Below are 23,255 nucleotides of genomic sequence, written 5' to 3' on the forward strand. Positions count from 1 at the left end.
CTGCATGCACGGATGGTTTTTAAGGGAATCTGGGCAGTGATGCTTAGTCCCTGCTGAATCAAAAGGGATGAATTTTGATTAATTTGAAAAAGGAAAGAAACTTTAGTTGAAGTTTTTGCAATTTAGTGACTGGTTTATTGTGTTGTGTGATGCAAAATGTATTTCACAAATTAGCGTGAAATACTGGTTTTAAACTCACTTGTAAAAACCAAGAGTAAGCACATTTCAAAACTGATTAGAGCTGCGTGGAGCTCTTCCCCAGAGATTTGAACTCTGGGGCATATGCCCTCCCACTCCCGGCTGTCTCCATCGTTGCTGTTTTGCCCATTTAGTTTGCAGCTGGCTCACCTTGTTCATTTGTGCTGACTTAGTTTAACTGCTTACTTCAGTTGGCCATGGCAGAGAAGGGGAGAAAAAAAAAATAAGGGAAAAAATAAAATAAAATGTTGCTGCTGCCAGTTTTGTCAATGCACTCGTTTTTCTCCCTTGCAACTTTCTCTGTTGTTTCACATTGATGGCAAAAAGGCTTTTTTTTAGACAAGAAATTGAACTATCCCATTCCCATCCTTCTTTAAATAAGACTGGGATTTTTTTTTTGTAATTGATTTCTTAATTGAATTTGAATAAATTTTCATGTTCTTTTTCAGTTTTTCTGAAATTTTTCCTCCCACACACCAATACTCTTTTGCTTTAGTGGTGAGACTGAGATATCCATTATTCACAAAACTTTCTAGTTAAGAATGTCTTATCTAGACAATTCAATACTACTCTCTGCTGTGTGTTGTGAGTTATAGGGAAAAAAACCAATGTTAAACCTAATATATTTGTTAACATATTTTCAGTACCCAGCACAACATGCTTCAGGTGTAAATATTCTCCTGACCATAAAACGCTTTCACTACTAAAGGAATATCTCTGAAGACTGTCCAACCCCTTCATGGTCTGGTTTTTTGGGGATTATTTTTGCTCATGAAGTGGACATTAACCAAAAAAGTAAATTTATGATGGCTTGGCCGATGCTGCATAAGATAACTGTGTTTTTATTTTTTTTAAACCACAAAGTTTTTTGAATTTGGTTACATAGGAATCCAGACAAAAGATTTTTTTTCTTGCGTCCTTATGACCACTATTTTCTTTTTCTTTTTTTTTTCACTCTGTGAATAACAAAAATGACAAGGGAAAAGTACAAAACCATTTCATACCTGAGATTGAAGGAGTTGAATTACCATCATTTTGAAGATGTGCCTTTTATATGTCTGCAGTGGTTAAGAAAGATTTTATAGAGCACGAGCATTTGGAGCATGAGCATTTTAGAGCAATTCAAAATTATTGAAGAGCTACAGATTTTGTAAAGTGCTTCAATTCGTTAGTGACTCAAGTAGCATTGTAGTGAGTTTTTTAGGGCTCTTAGTGTGGTTGTATGCACAACCTATAAATGGTCTTTTAATTTCTCCTGGCTTTTTTTCCCCTCTGCATGTTGGTACTGTTGCTGTAAGTGTCCCTCTGCTAATATAAACTTCTGCTAGTACAAATTTCTGTTGAGCAGCAGCATCCTGCACACAGACTCACCCTGGCCTAGGTTAAAAAAAGGGCAATTATTGCAACTCTGCCATCATATCCTGATGCTGGTAGTGACATGAGTCATGTGAAAGGTGTATCACCCCCTCACTGTGGAAACAAGACAGTACATTTCACCCTCACATGTCTAGAGACAAAACAGGTTGCAAATCTAAGATAAAGAAAGACTTTCTATTAAAAAAAAAAAAAAAAAAACAAACCAAAACAAACAAAAAAACCAAAACAACAACAACAAAAAAAAAAAAAAATACTGTTGTCACTTTCTTACTAACTATTCTGGACATGGTATCACTTTCCTATTCAAAGTGGTCTTAGAAATTGTAGAGAAACTGTCCCCTCGTGGTGGCATGATTTGGTTATTTTGAGTGTAAATCACGTCTTTCCCTCAATTTTTCTCCTCATTTTGAAAAGCAACATGAGAATAGTTCAATTTACTTAGAAATTTCAATTGTCTGTCCTAGTCAGGCAGGAGTGCCTGAAAGTTGTGGGTTTATAATACAAACATTCTGCCTCAAAATAACGAGCATCCACATATCCTATCAATAGTGCATTTCCTACTCAATATTACACAGAGCAAAGTAAAATTTCCTAACAAATTTACAGTAAGTTTACTGCAAAAGCATGATTTTTTTTTTCACCATTAGACATTTGGGATGATGTGTGCCATTTTTTCATGGGTTGTTTTTAACTTTCAAATCCAACATCTTCTTAGCTGTGCTTCAAATTGTATTTTGTCTTCTGAATGAGTATAAACCCAAGAACATAAACGGAACCAGAGTGGGTAGGATTGGAAGGGACTGCTAGTGGAGTTGTCCAGCCTCCCTAACCTTATGGATTTATGTTTGCCCGTTTGAGGATGGATATTTGTTTTCTTGGGGATTGGCTGGAAACAAGTGACAGCAATTTGCTTCCTTCAGAGTTGATGGGAACATTCATCCAAGAGAAAAAAAAAAAGACAATATCACCAGTATTCACATAAAATTTGTATTAATATTCACCCAGGTCTACCCATAATAATGAATCTAGAGACTTTCCTATTTAGAGCACTTTTATTAAGGACACATTTGTGAATTAACACATCATTACAGATATGCCTGGTATGTAGGCCCATATGCTGTTTTGAAGGCCTCATAGAATCCTCTGTGATCACCACTATCTGCGCATAATTGAGTTTTTTCATTTAGATCGATCCACCACTTGTTTTGGATGTCATGGAATTTCTGTTGGAGCTTGCTGCATGCAAAGCCCTCTACTCAGTGCTGATGGTCAAACCCTTCTAACACATAAAACCTCCATTCTGAATCGATGGTCTGAACACTTTCAGACTCTTTTCAGTACCAACCGTGTAGTCCAAGACTCAGCAATTCAGTCCATCACACAACAACTGGTGAAATATGAATTGGATACTGCCCCCACTTCAGGAGAAACCGTCAAGGCCATACAGCAGGTGAAAATTGGCAAGGCAACTGGGGTTGATGGAATTCCACCCGAAGTCTGGAAACATGGGGGCCTTGCACTCCATGCCAAATTTCATGAGTTTGTGGTGCACTGTTGGGAACTCGGCAAACTACCATCAGACCTTCGTGATGCAGTCAAAATCACTTTGTATAAGAAGAAAGGAATTGAATCAGACTGCTCAAATTACCATGGTATTACTCTGCTCTCCATTGCTGGCAAAATCCTGGCAAGAATACTCTTGAACAGACTAATACCTGCTATAGCTGAAGAAATTCTACCTGAAAGTCAGTGTGGTTTCAGAGCCAACAGGAGTACCACAGACATGGTATTTGTTCTCAGACAACTGCAAGAGAAGTGTAGGGAACAGGACAAAGGTCTCTACGTAACCTTTGTCAACCTCACCAAGGCTTTCGATACTGTGAGCAGAAGAGGTCTGTGGCAGATTTTGGAACGTTTAGGTTGTCCCCCCAACTTCCTTAAAATGATCATCTCACTCCATGAGGATCAGCACAGCTAAGTCAGATATGGCAACACACTTTCTGAGCCCTTTCTAATAAAGAATGGCGTGAAACAAGGCTGTGTTCTTGCACCAACTCTATTTACAGTCTTCTTCAGCATGATGCTCCAAAGGGCCACGGCAGACCTCGATGATCAGGACGGTATCTACATTCGATATCATACTGATGGAAGCCTATTCAATCTAAGGCGACTGAAGGCCCACACCAAGACCTTAAATCATCTTGTCCAGGAGCTGCTTTATGCTGATGACGCCGCCCTTGTTACCCACACAGAAGGAGCTCTGCAGTGTTTAACATCCTGCTTTGCAGATGTTGCTGAGTTCTTTGGACTGGAAGTCAGCTTAAAGAAGAGAGTTCTCCATCAACCTGCACCTCAGGAAGTCCCCCATCATCCCCACATCACCATTGGCCAATCAGAGCTCAAATCAGTCCAGCAGTTTAATTACCTTGGTAGCCTCATCTCCTCGGATGGTAAGATTGACAGGGAGATAGACAACAGGTTAGCAAAGGCATATAGAGCCTTTGGAAAACTCCATAAAAGAGTATGGCGTAATAAACACTTGAAGAAAAGTACAAAGATCAGTGTTTACAGAGCCATAGTGTTGTCTACTCTCTTATATGGTTCCGAATCATGGGTCATCTACCGCCACCACTTGCGTCTCCTAGAACGCTTCCATCAACGCTGTCTCTGTACAATCTTAAACATCCACTGGTCAGATTATGTGACCAATACATCTGTTCTAGAACAAGCAGCAGTCACAAGTATAGAGGCCATGTTGATGAGAACACAGCTGTGATGAGCAGGGCATGTCTCCAGGATGAAGGACCACCGCCTCCCTAAGATCTTGCTTTATGGTGAACTTGCCACCGGCTGCCGCATGAGAGGAGCCCCAAAGAAAAGATACAAGGACTCCCTGAAACAACATCTCAGCCTTGGCCACATTGATCAACATAACTGGTCTACTCTGGCCTCCAATCGGGAGGCCTGGAGACACACCATCTATAACGCTGCTGATGCCTTTGAGAAAGCACACAGGATCACTCTCAAGGAGAAAAGACAACACAGAAAGAACCGTGCCTTGCAGAATATACCATCTAAGGAGTCTTTCTACTGTGCCTTTTGTAATCGGATATGTCTGTCTCGTATTGGCCTCATAAGTCACCAACGTGCCTGTAACAAATGTGGATAGAGCCTTCCCAAATCTTCGTTCGCGAAGTCCAGCCATGATGAGAGATATGCCATACCCTGTATAGTTATAATTTTGAAATACTGTCAGTAAGGGCCCGGCAGTCTGTGTTTTATTTGTAGTCTTGGAGGCATCTGACCTTTTTAGGACTAACTACAAGAAGCATTCAAAAGTGGCAGTAAGTCAAACACAGTTAACACAGTCTTACAAACACACAAGAGAAAAAAAGTTTTAGTCATAGAGCTGCAAATTCCAAGACGTCTGAGGTATTACAGCTGGTTTACTGTCATTTTGGTGGTGAGGAAGGCCTGCTAAAAGCCCCACTCACAGTGCTCTCAGACCCCATGTGCAGGAGTGAGAGATTTGGCAGGTGGAAGGCAACAAAGGCTCATTTTCCTTTACTTTTGTTTGACCCATCATTCAGTCAACAAATACCCACCCTCCGCTATGGTTGCACCCGTAGCACTGGGAACTTGCATCCCAAGGAAGCACAGTAGAGTGCAAGTCCTGGTGAGAGAAGGAAGAAATGATGTCAGGACAGATGAAAATTCTTGCGGTATGGCAACAAGGGTGAAAAAATAGGACTGAAAGTGGTGGCAGAGCATAATGGAACAGTATCAGACATGCTGCAGTTATTTTTCCCCCCAAATCTGTGCTGTTTCTCTGCAGAGGGTGCTAGACAGATGCATTCATTGCAAAGTCCTGCTCTGGCTGTGCTGGGCTCTGTCTCAAAGCTTCTTCGAACAAGTCAGAGCAATTCCTCTTCTTTAGGACCACTTTGGAGCCTCCAACAACACGATTTTACAGCTTGTACAAATTACAACCTCAAGGGACCTTCTTCAGTCACTTTTCCTCTACTCTGTCAAAACTACTTTCTGTACTCTTTGTCTCTTCTAGGTTGACCAGGTCACTCCACATCACAAGGGGTATTCCTTGCCCTTTCATCATATTCTCCTTTTTGAGAATTTAGCAGCATCATTAGTTTTTGGGAGACACCTGGCTGTTCCAGGGATGTTTCCCTCAAACCTTTTTCCTCCCTTTGCTGCAGTTGCTAGCATCTTCAGGCACTACAACAAGTCACTCCTCTGCGGGTTATCATTTATTCATTCCACCTGCTGTTGATTCTTGATCCCTTCCTATAAATATATATATATATATATATATATATAACAAAGAAAAATCAAAAAAATTACTCTCTCTTCCCATCTAACACCCACCTCTTCCTCCCTTCTGAATACTTAAAGCTGTTGCCACCTCATATATCTCCCTGCAACTTTGTCCAAGTGAGTTTGTTTCCAGATTTCTCTTTTCACAAAAGAAATCCCTTCTGGAAGCTGCTGAGCTGTGGCCTGAGCAGCAGGATTTGATTGATAGATGGTTCATTCTCTCACTGAGTTACTCAATAGTGCTTATGCACATTGTGGTGGTGGTGGCCAGATGATGTGCATGTGTCTCCCTGCATAAGGATCAAGCCATCAGCTTCTGAGATAATTTAACTCCTTCCATCTAATTTTGAGAGATCCTGAATGCTCAGCTGGGAATGTGGATGTAGCACACAGCTGCTTTGCTCCTCATTTTAAGTTGTATAGGCAGCTTAAGCTCTCTCTTGGCTGGTTTGCCATGAGGCTCTAGGTTATTTTGTTAACAAAGAATGGCAAAAATAAATAGAGGAAGAGGAAATTTAGGTGATAAGTAGGGCTTTGGGGTCTCTGTTGCTGTCATAGAATCATTTGCGTTGAAAAGGACCTTAAAGCTCATCTCACTCTATACCCCTGGGTAGGGTCACTTCAACTAGACCAGACCAAGCCCCACCTAACACTTGAACACTTCCAGGAATGGGCGTCTTCTCTGACACTGTACTAGTGCCTTACCAGTCTCACAGTAAAGAATAAAGGTGCTATGTAGCAGTGCTAGCAGGAAGTGTTCTAGAAACCTTGTGCTGCACCTAGAACATAAAATTGCATCAATATTAACAGCCAGCTTCTTGTGCATGGCTGTGAGATTTACAGCTCAGGGAATGACTTTAATAAGACACTTTAAGCATAGACAACCTCCTTTTCATGACAAAGAGTCTCAGCAGTGCAAGCAAAAGTAATCCCTACCCATAGTCTTTTCAAAGTCAAAAAATAATTTTTTAATAGTTTTCAAATAATTTTTCACATTATTTTCATTTTCAATGTGTGAATTAACTACGAGACCTCTGAATGAGGGAGTAGATCTACATGGCCAACTTCAGTGCTCAAAACAGGGGGCTTTTGTTGATTACTGAGATGTAAAACATTTGGCTGACTCTGAATTTTTGTTTTCTTTTTAATTATTACTGTGTCACCTCAAAAAGAAACCCAAAATACCAGTTCCTGGAATTAAATTTTCAAGTAAAGTTGCTGAGATTTTTTTAGCTACTGTGTTGTATATGTTTACAGTACCAAATGCTCCACATTGAACAAGTTCTTATTTTGAGAAAATTAAGGACCTTTGGCCACAGGAGTAAATATATACCAAGAGGCCTCCAACTGAAGGCAGTCCATTTGTGCTGCCGGTTTCTCTTGGAATTGTCTGGGAAATGCAGTGGCAACATCTTCCTGTTTCCCTTCAAGTGACTTAAATGTATGCGTTGATGAATGCAACAGAATTACTCATATGTTTTGTGTTAAGCATAATTACATATGCTTAATTGAAATTTATTTAATTAAACATAATTAAGCTTAATTATTAAACAGAAAATGCCTTTGCATCTGACTAATCAAAGTTATTTTGAGAGTGTCAAATAATTAAGAACCTGATACTTCTGTACCTTTAATCAGCTGCTAAACCAAATCATTTCAAACAGGGTCTAACTTACCAAAGCAAAAAATTTTTCTAATGTTTTGAATTACATCATTTCAGTACTTTGCACGCTTATAGGTTTACAAAATTAAGAATCAATTCCTATAGACTCTGAGTTCTGCAAAGAGTGAACTAAATAAAAAAGTTAGAAAAATAAATTTAAAAAAAAAGAAGAGGAGGAATTGAGCCTTCTGTTTTGTGTGGCTGTAGGTGTACTTTACTGCTGATTGCACTAAGAGGTTGTGATATTACTTAGGTGATTTGAAGGTCTGACATTTTTAGTAAATAAGCGGGTTTGGTTCTTTTTTTTTTTTTGGAGTGTATCATATTCATGGCACATCACGTGGGGCTACCAAGGGGCTGAAGACATTAACTTGAAGCTTTTGGGGATGCTGTGTCATGCAGATGTGGCTGAGAGCTTCCATTGCCTCTGGTCTGTGGATAAAGGATTTCAGTGCTCCTTGTTGTCAGTCCTGTACCTTTCTGGGAATAGGTTTTGACTTAAAAATGTTAAAGGATAATTTTTTTCTGCATTTGCCAACTGATAGTTTAATAAATGGTTTTGCATATGTAAGAAGAACCCTTTGGAAAAAAAAAATAGATAAAAATAAACAAAATTGTAATCAAGAGAATCTTACAATATTTCTTTTTTTTCCATTTGACCTGTGGGAGGGCAACACATATTAGCTTTTAAGGAAGGTATGGATTTGAGAAACATAAAGATTTGTTTTACATTGTTGTTGATGATCATGATATTAATAATAATAAAAAATAGCTGCTCATATGTGGAAAATAGCAAGCCCATCTGAAGTAAGTGTACTAGCTACAAATGTTCCCTTAGTTTCCAGTACAAAGTATTCTGGTCCCAGTGACAAAATCGAGAGTGAAGGTGAAGTGTCAGCAATTACTCCAGCTCTTTGTCACCAGTTCCCTGCCACTGAAAGGGATCCATCCCAGGGGCTGCTGAGAGCATTGTGGGTTGAATGGAACTACTCTTGCTGGAGAGTTTTCCTGAAATCATACAAAATTACTATAGGAGTTTCAGCAATTATTTTGCTGTTTCATCTGTGTGATGTCTACTCTTGCTGCCCATGCTATTTTGGGTTAAACTGGATCCTATTGACCCACAACAGAGTTTCAGAATATTGCTGAAGAAGGAATTCATCTTCATGTTGATATTCGTGGGTCTTTTCTTTAAGTTGTTGTGAGTAAATATTTTGTAAGAATATGTGTTTAGAACTGCAGACAGGTTAAAGTCCTGTCTGGCTTTATTTACCATTTTTTCTTTTGAGGATGGGAAAACTCTCCCACTGCAAACTTTTACCCTCAGACCTGAAAGGATTATAGTTACAGCAACTAACATAAACCACTGTGTGTTTTTACACAATCAGGCTGCAATTAAACTGGTTTTTTAAACAATTTATTCAAAAACTATTGCTCTGGCTGAAGGAAGGAAAGTTTCTAGCAGGTGTGCAGACTGCTGACACCCACAAGGACACATGTCACACAGTCCTTGATTGCCTAATTGATAAAATGAAGCCTTCATTCTCAAGGGAAAATTACAGAATAATGAAATGTATTAGTGTGTTCTACTCCAGCAGCCACGCATCCCCCAGCTGAATACTTTCAAGCATTGCCAGGAGCGGGCAATTCTGACATGACAGACCTTTCCCACGAACTTCCACAAGCTGCACTTTTACCAAAACAAAAAGTGTCCTATGGCCTGGAGATGCCAGCACAGCTCCTTTTGGTTCACCCAGTGTTTGGTGCTCAGCCAGGCAGCTCTCCGTGAGCTCACTCCTCTCTGTGGAAAAGAGTTACCATACCTGCAAGATAGCCTGTTTTTTTTCCCAGGCAAGCTCATTATACCTGTCTTGACAAACACAGCAAAAGAGGACTGATTGGGAAGCTACAGGTGCTCCAACTGATGCACAAGAATAAAGCAACAGTTAGCAACAGTTGAAAAATCCCTGCAGAAATGTACTGATTTAAATGCAGTGTGGTTTGGATTAACTATTGAAACTTCATCATATCAAATGACCTGGTGCTCTGGGTTATAATAAGCCTGTTGTCTGTGTCATTTTGCAAACAAATCTCGTGCTGGCAAAAAAAAAAAAAAGGGGGGGGCAGAAAGAAAAATTATGCACACCCATCCTTACCTTATTCATTTAAGAGTGGTAGTTTTATGAATAGGTTTTTGACTAAATCACAAAAAAGTGGGCAATTTTTTAAAACAGGATTTGGATTTTTGCAGTTCCCTTTGGAATCTTATAGCCTGTGCTATTTATTATTATGATATTGACTAGAAATATCTACACTTCTGTTATGAATCTAAACTTACATGTATCTGTACTTGTTATTCTAAAACAATGTATATTTTTTTTTAAAAAAGAAGTGTTTATTTTGCATTTTAAAAAGCTAAGCATCTTCCTGGCATCTTTGCAAGAAGGCTTTGAAGCTCTCAGTTCCAAAATGCTACAAAAGTTTTAATTAGAAATAAAGAGAAAGCAAATTGGAAATATTTTTTTTAAGTATGATTTTATGATATTAATCTCCCATGATTGAAGTGGATTATGGAAAGAAAGAAATAGGTCCATTTATGTGTTTATAATTATTTAGAGTATGAAGTGTCTTTTACATCTGTATTTCATATTGAATTTAGAAAAAAAAATCACTGTGGGAGAAAAATGCAGGAGTTTATATCACAGTTTTTCTCATTGAAGTAACTCATTTTTACAAGGCATCCATGGAGTAGCAGGTCCACTTTTAACAACAAAGGAAATACTGGAATAATTGTGGTCCATAAACCATCCTAGATTTCTAAACAGAATTATGAAAAACAAATAAGTAACTCAAACATGATTTAGTACAGATATGCAATACATGCAACTAAGCAGATCTCTGTGCTGGGTGGGGGTCATAGCTATTACTATTAAATTATTCAGGTACTGTAGTACCTGATTTAAAAGAGCATTTTATTCTTCAAACTATTTTAACCTACTTGAGTAAAAAGCTTTGTGTAGAGCAAGCTATAAATTACTATTATCATATTTACAACAAATAATGTGATGCCTCACATTAAGACGACTTTAGTTTACAGCTCTTTCAGCTTCAAGTGAATTGAGGAGGGAATAGCGGCAACATCTGCTTTAAAACAAACAACGTTTCCGTGATTTCGCTGTCAAGTCGATATCGACGCGACCTTCTGACCTTCTCGTCCCCGTCCTGTCCCTGTTCCCGTCCTCGTCCCGGCGAGAGAGGACGGTCCTGAACTTCCGAGATGCCGTAGGAAAACGACTTTCCGGCACCCTTCTTCCTCCGTCCTCCTCTTCCTCGCCTCCTGCATTCCCTTGGTGGTTGGGGTTTTTTGTGTTGTGGGGTTTTTTGGTTGTTTGGTTTGGGGTTTTTTTGTGTTTTTTTTTTTTTTTCCTTTCTAGGTTTTTTTGTTAGAGATTTGTTTGGTTTTTTTTTTTCTTTTGTTGAGTTTCGGGGGGTGCGGGGTGGAGTTTTCTTAGGTTTTTGTTTTTCTTTTGTCCGTTCATATGGGGGTTATTGTTTTATTTGAGTTTGGTTGACTGGTTGGTTTATTGTAGTTGTTGTTGTTGGGTGTTTTTTGGGTTTTTTTTCGTTTGTTTTAAATTTTTTGGAGGTTTTAGGGGGGGAGTTGGGGGGTTTTTTGTTTGGTTTGGATTTGGGGTATTTTGGTTCTTTTTGTTTTAAATTTTTATTTTGTTTTGAAAGACAGGTCTCGGCGCTGAATAAGCTGGAGCCGGGAAGCCTCGGGAGAGCCAGATCCCCGATGGACCTCACTTTCTCCCCGGAACGCAACCGCAGGCGCTCCCCTCTCGAGGGCATCTCAAACATTTCTCCTATTCAAATTTCTGTGTCCTTCCCTGAGTTTTGGGGAGCGGCAGAGCTCCGGGAAGCGTATGAGCGTGTGTGTGCATGTGTGAGGATGCCTTGCGCTTTCCCTTCCGCGCCCCTCCCTCCCCTCGTACCGCTCAAGTTGGATGCAGGGGCTGCAACGCGCAGTTCGTTCCTTTGGCAGCGTTAACCAAAAGAAAAAGAAAAAAAAGAAAAAGGGAAAAAGGGAGAGGGGGGAAAAAAGGAGGGGGGGGGGGGGGGAGAAGAAAGAAAAAGAAAAAAAAAGAGAGGTGGAAAAGAAAAGGAAGGCGTTTTCCAGGCTGATTTCCTTCAGTGTGAGAGGGGAGAAAGCATCCTCGGAGAAAGCATCCTCAGAGAAAGCAAACGCTCCAGGAGTCACATGACAGAAAGAATAAGGAGGGAAGGGAGTGGGTGCCCTGGGACCTCCTCGCCCAGCAAAGTGCCCAAGGGTGGGGAGGGGAAAGGGGAGTTCCCGGTGCCCCGTGGAGGGAGAACAGGGAAGATCCTGGCCTTAAACAACCTTGAAATTTTCCTCTTTTTTTTTTCCCTACCAATCAGTGTACGTGTTCTGGGAGTCGTGCAAGGCAAGGACCAGATGACAGGAGTGACTGGAAGGAATAGATTAAAACACCATGCCTTTTCACCTTTGCTTGGTAGAAGTTATGGGTTTTTTGTACTTTTTGCCTGGGAAGTATTGCAGGACCAATCTGGCAATAATTACTGAATTGTCATAACGTGGGCTTTTCATGCATTGTCTTGATGCTTCCTTACTTATTTTTTGTAATGATGACCAGAGCCTGAGAATAATTCTTCTACATCACAAAATGCTTTTTTGTATTTTCAATATTTCTGTTCTGGTCTGTAAAAGCATTTTGCACAGATAATACAATGTAGAGTTGATTTTTGTTTTGTTTTGTTTGTTTGGGGTTTTTTTGTTTAATTTTTTTGTTTGTTTTGGAATAAAAACTATTCAAAATGGTCTCTTCAATAAAGATATTAATTTCCATGCTAGGTTATTTTTGGTATTAAATAATACATTAACATCTTTTAATGGGAAATGTAATCAATGTTTTACTAGTATTATAAAATTCATCTACAGACACAGATGATGAAATAATGAGTTTAATACAATGTTGAATGTGTGTTCAGAAAACATAAAAGAAATGTGAGAATTCATTATTTTGATATCTCTTTGGAGGCGGATTTTTTTCTTCATAATTAAGAATAGAACTGACTTTAAAAGATTTTCCTCCATATGGTTGTAATGAAATGAAACCTTATTCTGAAGAAAAAAGAACAGATAACTGAGGCATCAGTCTTCTCTTCATATGGTCTATGAAACCCTCAGACTCTGCTCTAGACCGCTTCATTCTCAAATATGTTTAGTGATTTCAAGGTTCAAATATTTGAGCAGAATGGAAAAGATGCAGAAGGACCATGAAAGTGTTGTGTTTTAATCACTCTGTTTTTCCATATGGCCCAGAGAAGATCCACTGCACATCATGCCTATGTGCTCTCACGACCAGCAGTGCCACAAAATAACAAGTTTTCTCCACCATGGTTTCATCAAACTTAGTCATCATTCATCTCATGAAGTTGATTTTACAGGCTAGAGAATTAAACCTTACCTTAAAATGGTAAGTCAAACTGTTAAAAAAATGGCTGTTTGAGTTAGGATCCATTGTCAGGGGCTGTGTGAGTATACAGAGATGCCCATATCTTACTGAAATTTTTTTGAGCTTTGTGTGAACATTTGTCTTGAGGTCCTGGAAGGCGGAAGCAAGGCTTGAACTCACTTTTAGTGCTTTTGAGAAGCATTTGTTCTGAGACCTTTCCATCACATTCTTCAGAGACACACAAATATTAAAGGATAAGTAAAAAAATATAAGAAATTAAAGGGAAAAAAAATCTGAGTGAGGAAGGAAAATGTGTTCCATCTCCACAATGAATTAGTATTTTTAAATGCCCAAGCTGTGCATTGGGTTGAGACAATAGGACTGTATAACTATAATGTAGTATTGACACAAATCGGCTACTGTTTGAGTTGTTGCCACTGGCTTTTTTTAAAAAACAAACGAGGTGAACAACTATCAGGACTTGACTCTACAAAAAAAAATACTGAAAAGGACTAGATGTGTTGGATGGTGTTTGGGGATACGCTACCTCTGTCTCACATGGAAGCCATTGAATGAAAGAAATAACTTACTTGGATATGTTTTGGTATATACTTATCACAATCTTCCCACTGCTTCTGGAAGTTTTTTTGGACAGGGATTCAGCGCTAGATATTGACACTAGATATTATATTTTCAGCAGTGCACAGTTTTCTTCAGGAAAATGTGAAAGAATGAGAGTGGGACCTTTTACAAGATGGAAATTATTAAGACCATCACCCTGGTACTGTACCATGTTTAGGTTGATGTAGTGCCATGAATGCATTTATCAAGTGTTGGATAAGCTGGGGTTTTGATTTTGTTTGTTTTCTCCATGATTCCTATGAGGTAACCCATCCAGGAGAAGTTTCTGGGATTATCTCCACATTTCTGGTGTAAGTTTATTCACACTTGATTTCTACTGACTATATTCTGTTCAAATCATTCCCTTTCACTTGTGGTTTTTTTCGGTCTTTTTCCCTCACCTTGCCCACATGTTTCCAGAGGGTAATCATATTCTCCTATGGTTTTTGACAGCCAAAATGTCTCTTTGAAGGCATTCCTTTGAGACCTTACTACACTCATCCCTGCTGTAACATAAACCAGCAAAAATGGTGAAGCATCTGAAGTGTTTCTGTAAATACACACAGAGCAGATCTTCTGGAAGGCACAGTTTTAAAATACTCTGGTGGTGACAAGTATGTCTCTATCAGTATGACAAGCTTGACACTCCAGGTTGTCTTTGCAGAGAATAAAATTGGATTTCAGTGTTTTATGAAATTCAGTGTCTCAGAGTCCTTAGATAACCATGAAGGTACCCAAACCAGAGAGAAATAACATCACAATCCACTTCTGCACATGAATTGGCATTCCAGATTTGGATTTATAGACAATAAACATAATGCTAAGTAATTTTAAGCCTTTACTTCTAAGCTGCACTAAACCAGTAAGATAATTTTTTTGCAATGCTACAGCACTGAAATAATGACATCTCTAGACCTGTGTGCAGCCTTAACAAGTAAGGAAACTTCAGAACTAGGTTGACTCAGTAGTACCTGACAAGACTGTAAGATGAGCTGAGGAAATATTGCCTTCAGAAATTACATGCAGAGGCTCCTTTAGCTTGTGTGAATTTCTTTGTGCCATTTGAAATGGTACTTGGAGAAAAAGTAGACTGGTTTTTAATTTTAAAGTTTAAATATGTCTCTGGTTTGCTTTATTAAGTGTAAACAGGCATTTCAAGTGAATAACATTTAGAAACAAGCCAATTGCTCTATTTAATGTCAGCTCAAGAACAGGGATATCAATGCCTAAGATTTCATCTTTCTAGCATTAAAACAATTTCAGCAGTTATAAAAACATCCATCACTTTATTTTGTCTTCTAAATGTGCAACCTCTTTATTTCATCCTAATCCAATTTCAGCAGTTATAAAAACATCCATCACTTTATTTTGTCTTCTAAATGTGCAACCTCTTTATTTCATCCCAATCCAACAGGATAAATGTGGAAGTGATATTCAGGTCCTGTTATTTTGCAGGTTGCTCCAGTTCTGATCTCCAAACAGAGCAAAACACAGCAAGACTTCCACAGGACTTTGTGCACATATGTGCTTACTTTCTCCAGTTGTCTTCATCCTGGTACAACTGAAGTGAGTTCTTATGGGAGCCAGCTGCAGTTTACTCACCATGCTCACCTTCAGAAGCAGAACCTCCTACCCTGCCTCAACAGAAGTCATTCCTAAAATCCCCCTCTCCTGAAGCAGCCTTGGCACCATGCCCACATTATTACTCACTTTCTTCTTCTTTAAGTGCTCTCTCCCATGATGGATGCTGCCAAGGTCTCTACCCCTGCAGTCGGGATGATGCCCATTGTTTCAGATTAGTGGGCAGTGATATTTGCTCTCCCTGGATGGCTCAGAAAAGTCAGAGAGGTGTATCAATACAGCCAAAAATCTTTTGCCCCCATCATGTGAGCTCCATTGGCTCTTTTTTCAGCACAGCTGGCAGTGGACAATCATGGCTAGGCTTCGTGAACGAAGATTTGGGAATGCTCTATCCACATTTGTTACAGGCCCGCTGGTGGCTAATGAGGCCAATACGTGACAGACATATCCGATTACATAAGGCACAGCAGAAAGACTCCTTAGATAGTGTATTCTGCAAGACACGGTTCTTTCTGCGTTGCCTTTTCTCCTTGAGAGTGATCCTGCGTGTGTTCTCAAAAGCATCAGCAGCGTTATAGATGGTGTGTCTCCAGGTCTCCCGATTGGAGGCCAGAGTAGACCAGTTATGTTGATCAATATGGCCAAGGCTGAGATGTTGTTTCAGGGAGTCCTTGTATCTTTTCTTCGGGGCTCCTCTCATACGGCAGCCAGTGGCAAGTTCACTATAGAGCAGGATCTTAGGGAGGCAGTGGAAAGAAGAATGAATTAAGACAAGCCCTCATGAGGTCCTGGGAAATATCAAAGTGATGGGGAAGAATAGCAGGGACTGTTGCTACTTTGGTGATGATAACTGTATTTTTTTGCAGCTCTGAGTATTCCTGACCCCTATCCTTGCTGTGTGAAGGGCATCATGGGGTTGTCTTCACCCCCAACATTGCTCCTACTCCACTGTGAGTCTGACCTTTTCTCCTTTCAGCCCTATCTTCTCCCTGGCCAGACCCTTCCATTTATCCTGTCTTACCTACTCAGAGTTTTCTAATCTGCAAAAGCACACTTCCACCTCTGAATTCCTGTTTAAAATCTCGATCTCTCTCCCCAGGTGTCTCTTATTTTTCTCGAGGTTTTATTAACTCCCTGCAAGGACAACTGGCAGTATCTGAAAGGCACTCTATGCCTCTTGTCTCCCTCTCCTTGTTTAACTGCCCTTTCTCATGTTAGCCCCTGCTGTACTTGCAGATTTCCAAAGTCCCCTCCAGTTCAGGTTTATCCACTTGGCCCACCCACTCCTGTTAGGTTTCTTCTTCCCCTCTTTCCTCTTAAAAGCATCTCATATTGATCCCACTTCTGGGATCCCTGTTGATCTTTCTCTGTGCTGCCCTTCAGGCAGTCTGCCATCCTACATCTCCTAAATGATGAACAGAACTCATTTCTCCCCATTCACATTGTCACTCTCCATTCCTTTTTCTCCAGCATCCTTGATCCCATTGCTTAGCCTCAACACTCCAAATTCTTCCTTCATCCCTGACAACTTCTTTAGTACTTTCTGGTCTGAATGTTAAATATTTCCTCTCTAACAGAAACTCTCCTATGCCCATTTTTTCCCTTTTTTTCCCTGTGAAGAATAGGTTATATTTTGTCTAGTTTTATGGCTTGAAGTAAAATGTGAACTGTGGAAATGTGGCATCGACTTTTCTACTGTATATAGTATTACTGCTCATTATCTCTTTGTTCATGTGACTTTTCAGGAGATTTCCACTACCGTAACTTTTAATACTTTTTGTCATCGTTTATACCTTGAACTTGTCTGCAGAAAGTTGTGTAAGAGTCGATATTTCTACTTTTTATCGTAGTTATGGAAAGAACTATAAGCCCTCTATGTTTTGCCACAACATTCGTTGGTCAAATTAGCGATTTTAAACTCCTCCTATAACCTTGTTTTCCTACATTTGAAAGTGCTCTTCACAGGTATAACATAGCGGCCTTCTGACTGTGTCCAAGTACACACAAAATTGTGGCACTAGGTTTCCAGCATAATCTTTGTGGCTAATACCTGTTTTCTTCTGATTTGCAAAACACATCACACAGACAACAGGTCTTGTGAGATTTCTAAGAGTGTGATGGAGACTGGTCTGGAACAGAAAACAGGTTCCTTAGATTGGTATAATTGGCTTTGGGGTTAGCAGTGTTAGTATAACATTCAGAATTAGATAGGACCACTTACAGGTTAAGGTAAGAGAAGAAATATTCATCTTGTAATCCTCTCACTGTACATCCATATTGTCATGTGTCCTGATTTAGGCTTAATGTTATTTGGCTTTGGAGATGATGGAGTTAATGAGTCATTTCCAGTTGTGGCAGGATAACTTAATTCTGTACCTCTCTCATTGCACACTGTCCTGGTTAGGACAGCTGAGACCAGTTCACTGTGGTATGGGTGTAACCCAAAACTGTGTATTCTATAGCCTTCCATACCATTTCCCAGAAACTGTTAGCAGTAGAGGCCTGTAGATATTCCTGTCCTCATACCCTTTTATGGAATTCCCCACTCTGAGGGGAGGACTGAGCATTCCTGCCTGAACTGGAGAATATATAAACTTGGAGTTTTGGAACCTTTTTACCACTCATGGGATCCAGAGGAAGACTGCAGCTCACCTCTCTCAACTGGACTGCAATCACCACTTTTGACCAGACTGCAACATCTCTCCCACCAGCAGGTTTTTCCCCTCTGTCTTTACTTTGGACTTGGGGGGGGGGGGGTGGGGCGCAAGGAACACCACTTTGTTCATGCCCCAGGATGCTGGGTTATACATTTGGGTTTTGTGGGTTAAGACCAATTGTTTGTTTGTATAATCGTACTTATTGTATTATTTTATTAAATTGTTATTCTGATTTATAATCTCTCTTTTGAGTTGAGTTCATTTCCCCTGCTGGTTAACTTTTAAACCAGCACACACACTGAATTTTTGTAGGTACATGTGAGCGTAGGTGGGAGGGACAGTGAGGAGGGACATTGGGCTCACTCTCGCATGTTCCTGAATCATAGGAATAGAGCACCTTGCCCGCAGACTACCAGTGGGAAAATGTAACAGAAGAAAATCCTGATCCACTGCCTCTGACAACAGTAAAACAAAAATCTGTCCTGTGGAGTGCACAGAACTTTTCATCAAGCACCACACAGACTTTTGATTAATGTTCAGGTGGTACATATCATTCAGCTTACACCCAAGACTTTGAAGAAGAACATGAAGTACCACAGCTTGGTTACAAATAAGGTAAATGCTTTGCAGATGCCAAAGATTAAACTGACTCATACTGTTGCTTCACAGACCACTGATATTCAAAGAAATAAAAGGCAGCAAAATGGATAGTCAACACAATTCAAAACAATGAAATTCTTTTACTTCAGCTGCCTTGAAAAACATGTTTCCTGCAAAGAGCAAGTCAAACACTTTGCAGACAAAAAACATAACAGCTGAGTATAAAAGGAGTCCAAAAGAAATCTTTTTACTTTCAAGGCTATAAAATTTGGCTCTGGAAGTTCACAGAGAGTTGAAAAAATGTACATCCCATGGTACCATTTTTACAAATGCTCATCTTGGACTAGAAAGACACTTTTAAACCATTACAAGAGAAAAAAGCCATAGAAATCAAGCAACAGAAATCCCATTTTCTATTAAAACATGGAGTTACAACTCTATAGTTTGAGTTCTTAATAAAGTTATTTTAAAATTAAAAAATAAATTTGTTTTCTGCACTCTAAACTAAAATTTGATGTTCCATATTCTACAAAATGTTTTCAAATTACATTTTATCTGATGAATAGAGAGATTAAACCTGATGGAGAATTGTGTGACAAAAATTGGGAGTCTTACCTGCCAATACTGGTTTTCTTCCTTGAAGTAGAGAAAGTTTATAGCAATGCTATTCCAAGGAAAGATCTGACAGAGGAATGTGACTCTAATTCATCTTTACTATGATGCTTATTTGGGTGAATTTTTTGGGAGGTGGAATATAATGGTGGTGATTAGTATCAGCATAAACCTTCGCCTACTTTTTCAGTGCTTTCTTATCAATAGAAATTCAAAAGACTTGTCCAGTAGGTTTCTATTTTTGCATGCCTTTTACAGATGATTACAGTAAAGAGTTGTAACTGTTGGCTCAAGTCAGCTTGATTCCATGTGTATAGCAACACAGATTTGAGGACCTACCATTAGTATTTAATGTTTGTTTGGAAACTGTAATTTACGAAGTTCCATGGAGAAAAAAAGAGAGTGTGGGAGAGGATGTAAGTGCAAAGGTTGGTAGTGAGCTCTGCAAAACATGAACTAGGAGAAAAAGTATATGTAAATGAGAATTTGCTTAGTTAACTGAAGAGGTGACTACAAATAAACTGATAGTATGCTTTAAATGTGCCAAAAATCTTGGGGCGGGCTGAAGGGGAAAAGAGAGGAATAAACTACTGCTGTAGATCAGAAGGGAATTTTGAGTTCGCATTACAAAAAGCAAAACTGATGTTAAAAATGAGGAAAAACTAAAGGACAGGGAGGACAGTTAAGCACTAGAACCTGAGTTTTGTCTTAGGGAGTGCTGAAATACCAACCATGAGTAATTTTTATGAGCAATCTAGAAAAACTGGTGTCAGGAGTGGCATACATAAGTCACCTCTGCCCTTAACCAGAGCTATGGAGCAGAGGTTATCCTTACAGGACTCATTTTTAAAACTTAAACCTGTGAGGAATCCCTTCTGTAAATAAGTTCAGATTTGGTTTTGGAAAACAACAACTTTTTAACAATTCAGATAATATACATGTAGTTTTACAGAAACTGAAGATATTCTGATTCAGCAAATGAAGTTAAAGTCCTGATCACTTTGAAATTCATCCTCTACTCATTATAAAATGTCATTGTACCCTTGGATTGTATTGGGGTTTTGAAAACTTTTCAGGGCTTGCCTTTGTAATTTATAGTGTCAACTGAATCCATCCTTTATGATGGAAAAATGAAACCTTTATTCATATTCAGTTTTACAGAATATAACATATGCTGGAGATGTGAAAAGATGGATATGAAAACCATCAACAATAAATTAAGCCCTTCCTGTAGCTCAGCGATTGCTGTCTGGACTGCCCTGCTAAATTGATAATGAGATGTTGGGACTGTGGTTGACTGTAACATAGCATTACTGCAAGCATACAGATTTTTCCTCCATCCCTGTAAGAAAGTGCTGGTGGAGCTGCTGAGGGAAATGCATGTAGCTTTAGATGGAAAGGTGAAAAGAGTATATGCATTCTATGGTAACCTGTTAATTTTGGGACATACTGCCTGACTGAAACTAACCTGCTTCTAGCATAGAAACGATATTGTAGCTTTTTATAACTAAGATTAGTGAAGGGGAAATATTGTGTCCTCCTATCTCTGATCCTTAAAGAATCAAAGGCAAGTAAGTGTACAATGAGATGATCCTTATGTTTTTCTGAGAAGAGGTTCATCTCCAGCATTAAAAACACAGCCTGTTTCACGTGGTGGTGGAGCCTGTGCCACAAAACCAGACCTGTTGCGAAGAGATAGCTCTCTTTCATAACCTACAGAGCACTCTTTCACTGTCTGTGTGAGGAAAGGCTGGGAATTGCCTTTACCTTCCTTTCACTGTGCAGATGTATTTTGTCTACATCAAGTGATTGTTTTAGTACAACAGGATCACAGTGAATTGGCTTGAGGAAGCAGAGCATCCAAGAACATGCAGCCTTTACAGGAGTTCCCCCCACTAACCCTTCCCCACCATTGTTTCTCACTGAATATCCATTATTAATCCTATAGAAAAGGTTATTCATGCCCAAACAACACTAGTCACCCAGCGTGCACAATGTCTGACTGTAAATGATGACATTAGCTATGAACAGATGATGACAATAGCAATGATGACAATAAAGCTCAAGACGAAGCAGCAGTAAACTGAGAGCCTCCACTAGATCTGTTGTATTTGTTTCGATCGTGAAAGGATGACTTATTTCCCCACCAAGTTTGAGGTTGATAAATCACTGGGGCTGTCAGGAGCTTCTGTATGACCAGGTAATGGGGCTGAGAGCAGCAGCTGCCCAATGGCTTTGGGATACAGGGCTGGGACAGAAGTTTCTGGGGTGCAGAAGCTGGAAGCATCATCTCACAGACAGGTGCTCTCACCTCTGCCCTCCATAAGTCACAACCAGGAGTAAAACACTGCGTGATCACTGTGGTGATCACTGAGATGAAAGGCTTCTTTCCTCTGATATCTCCACTATGAATTTATCTGGGTGCCACACTGTATTTTATGCCAATACCTATTTTATTTTTCAAAATTGAAAACATGTGAATACATTATTGTTCCCTACATTCCTGGTGCTGGGGGTAGCCTAGCAACTCCTGATGCTGCATGGGAGACGGCGGTACATGCACATTCATCCCAACAACACAGTGGTGCAGCATTCCACTTGTAGATGGTTCTCATCTCCCTTTAATTTCAGCAATGATAAAGCTCCTTTCCTCCCTACACCCTCACTGTATCTCCACCCTTAACACATCCATGGGAAAAAAAAAAAAGATTTTGTTTTCTTTCTTTTGGGCAGCCTAATTGTCCTACAGCTTTCAGTGTTCATTGCAGATGAATAGCTGAAGCTATTTGCATGGAATTTCCAGTCTGTAGCACCCTGTGAACAGGTAATGACTGGAAACATGGGGATACATGCAAACTCACATTTTGCATCATGTAAAATTTTGCAGGCCCTTTTTTTCTTACTTCACAGAACCATAGAATCACAGAATGGTTTGGGTTGGAAGGGACCTTAAAGGTCATTTAGTTCCAATTCCTTACCATGGATAGAACTCAGTGGCATTGAGTATTACTTTTTAACTGAATTTTGCTGTATTTAATTAATTATAAAGTTAAATTAAATGTTTTCCCAATTTGTTTTATCTTTTGGGGGGGGGTGTTGCCCTCTCCCCACCCCCAAAGTTTTGAGGGTTTTTGTTTGTTTGTTTCATTTGTTGGTTTTTTGTTTGTTTGGTTTGGTTTTATTTGTTTGTTTTGTGGGGGTTTTTTGTTGGGTTGGGTTGGGTTCCCCCCCCCCCCCCCCCAGAGAAGTGAGTGAAAACAAACTACAGAAAATAAATCTGAGGTAACAAGATCACCACACTCAAGTCATTGTTTGGTGAAACAGAAAGTGGATGTGGTTTGAGAAGAGAATGTTTAATTGCTGATATGTCTTTCTACATGTCAATATTCTACAAGAAAAGAAAATGTTTTCTTTTATAATGGCATTTGTTACCAGTGCCATTCCCACAAATCTCTCTTTTCAGGTCCACAGCAGTATTATGATATTAGATTCACCGTCTCAGCCATACAAAATTAGTCTAAGTTTAGTGGTATAAAAGATTCCTTATTTACTTTGTTCTAACAGAATGAAAAGGACCTGAAATTGTGAATAAGCAAATTTCATTTCCATTACTTTTTTGAGTAAGACTTCATTTGAAAGAGTCAGTATAAAAAGCTCTTTTTTCCCATCTCTTTCTCACTATTCAAAATCACAAGTTTTACACAGTTTTCTTTTCTAAAAGCATGTGTACATTTGAATAAAAAATGTTCACTAAATAAGCATCTTGCAGCTTGATTTCTCAATGACTAATTTCTACTGAATAACAAATGATCCATTTCTGTGGCCACTGACCGACTGACAAGCTGGTAAATATTATTATTAATGCAGCATATCATGGTGATACTGGGAGGGCAACAGCACTGACAAGCATGAACACAATGTACAGTCTGTCTGGTAAATGGCCAAGGGGTAATCTTAATCCTGAAATCAACCACATTTGGGGAAAAAAAAAAAAAAAAAAGATGTTTTGCTTTGTAAGTTCCCAAGAGGTTTTGGAGGTGGAGGTTCCCATGGTGATCCTTTCAGACAAGTTTGAAGGATACAGTAGCTCATGATAAGAGAGTTTTGTATCAAAGT

The sequence above is a fragment of the Manacus vitellinus genome, unplaced genomic scaffold, assembly GCF_001715985.3.
Source record: "Manacus vitellinus isolate BGI_N305 unplaced genomic scaffold, ASM171598v3 scaffold_23_pilon, whole genome shotgun sequence".
In the NCBI taxonomy this organism is placed as follows: domain Eukaryota; kingdom Metazoa; phylum Chordata; class Aves; order Passeriformes; family Pipridae; genus Manacus; species Manacus vitellinus.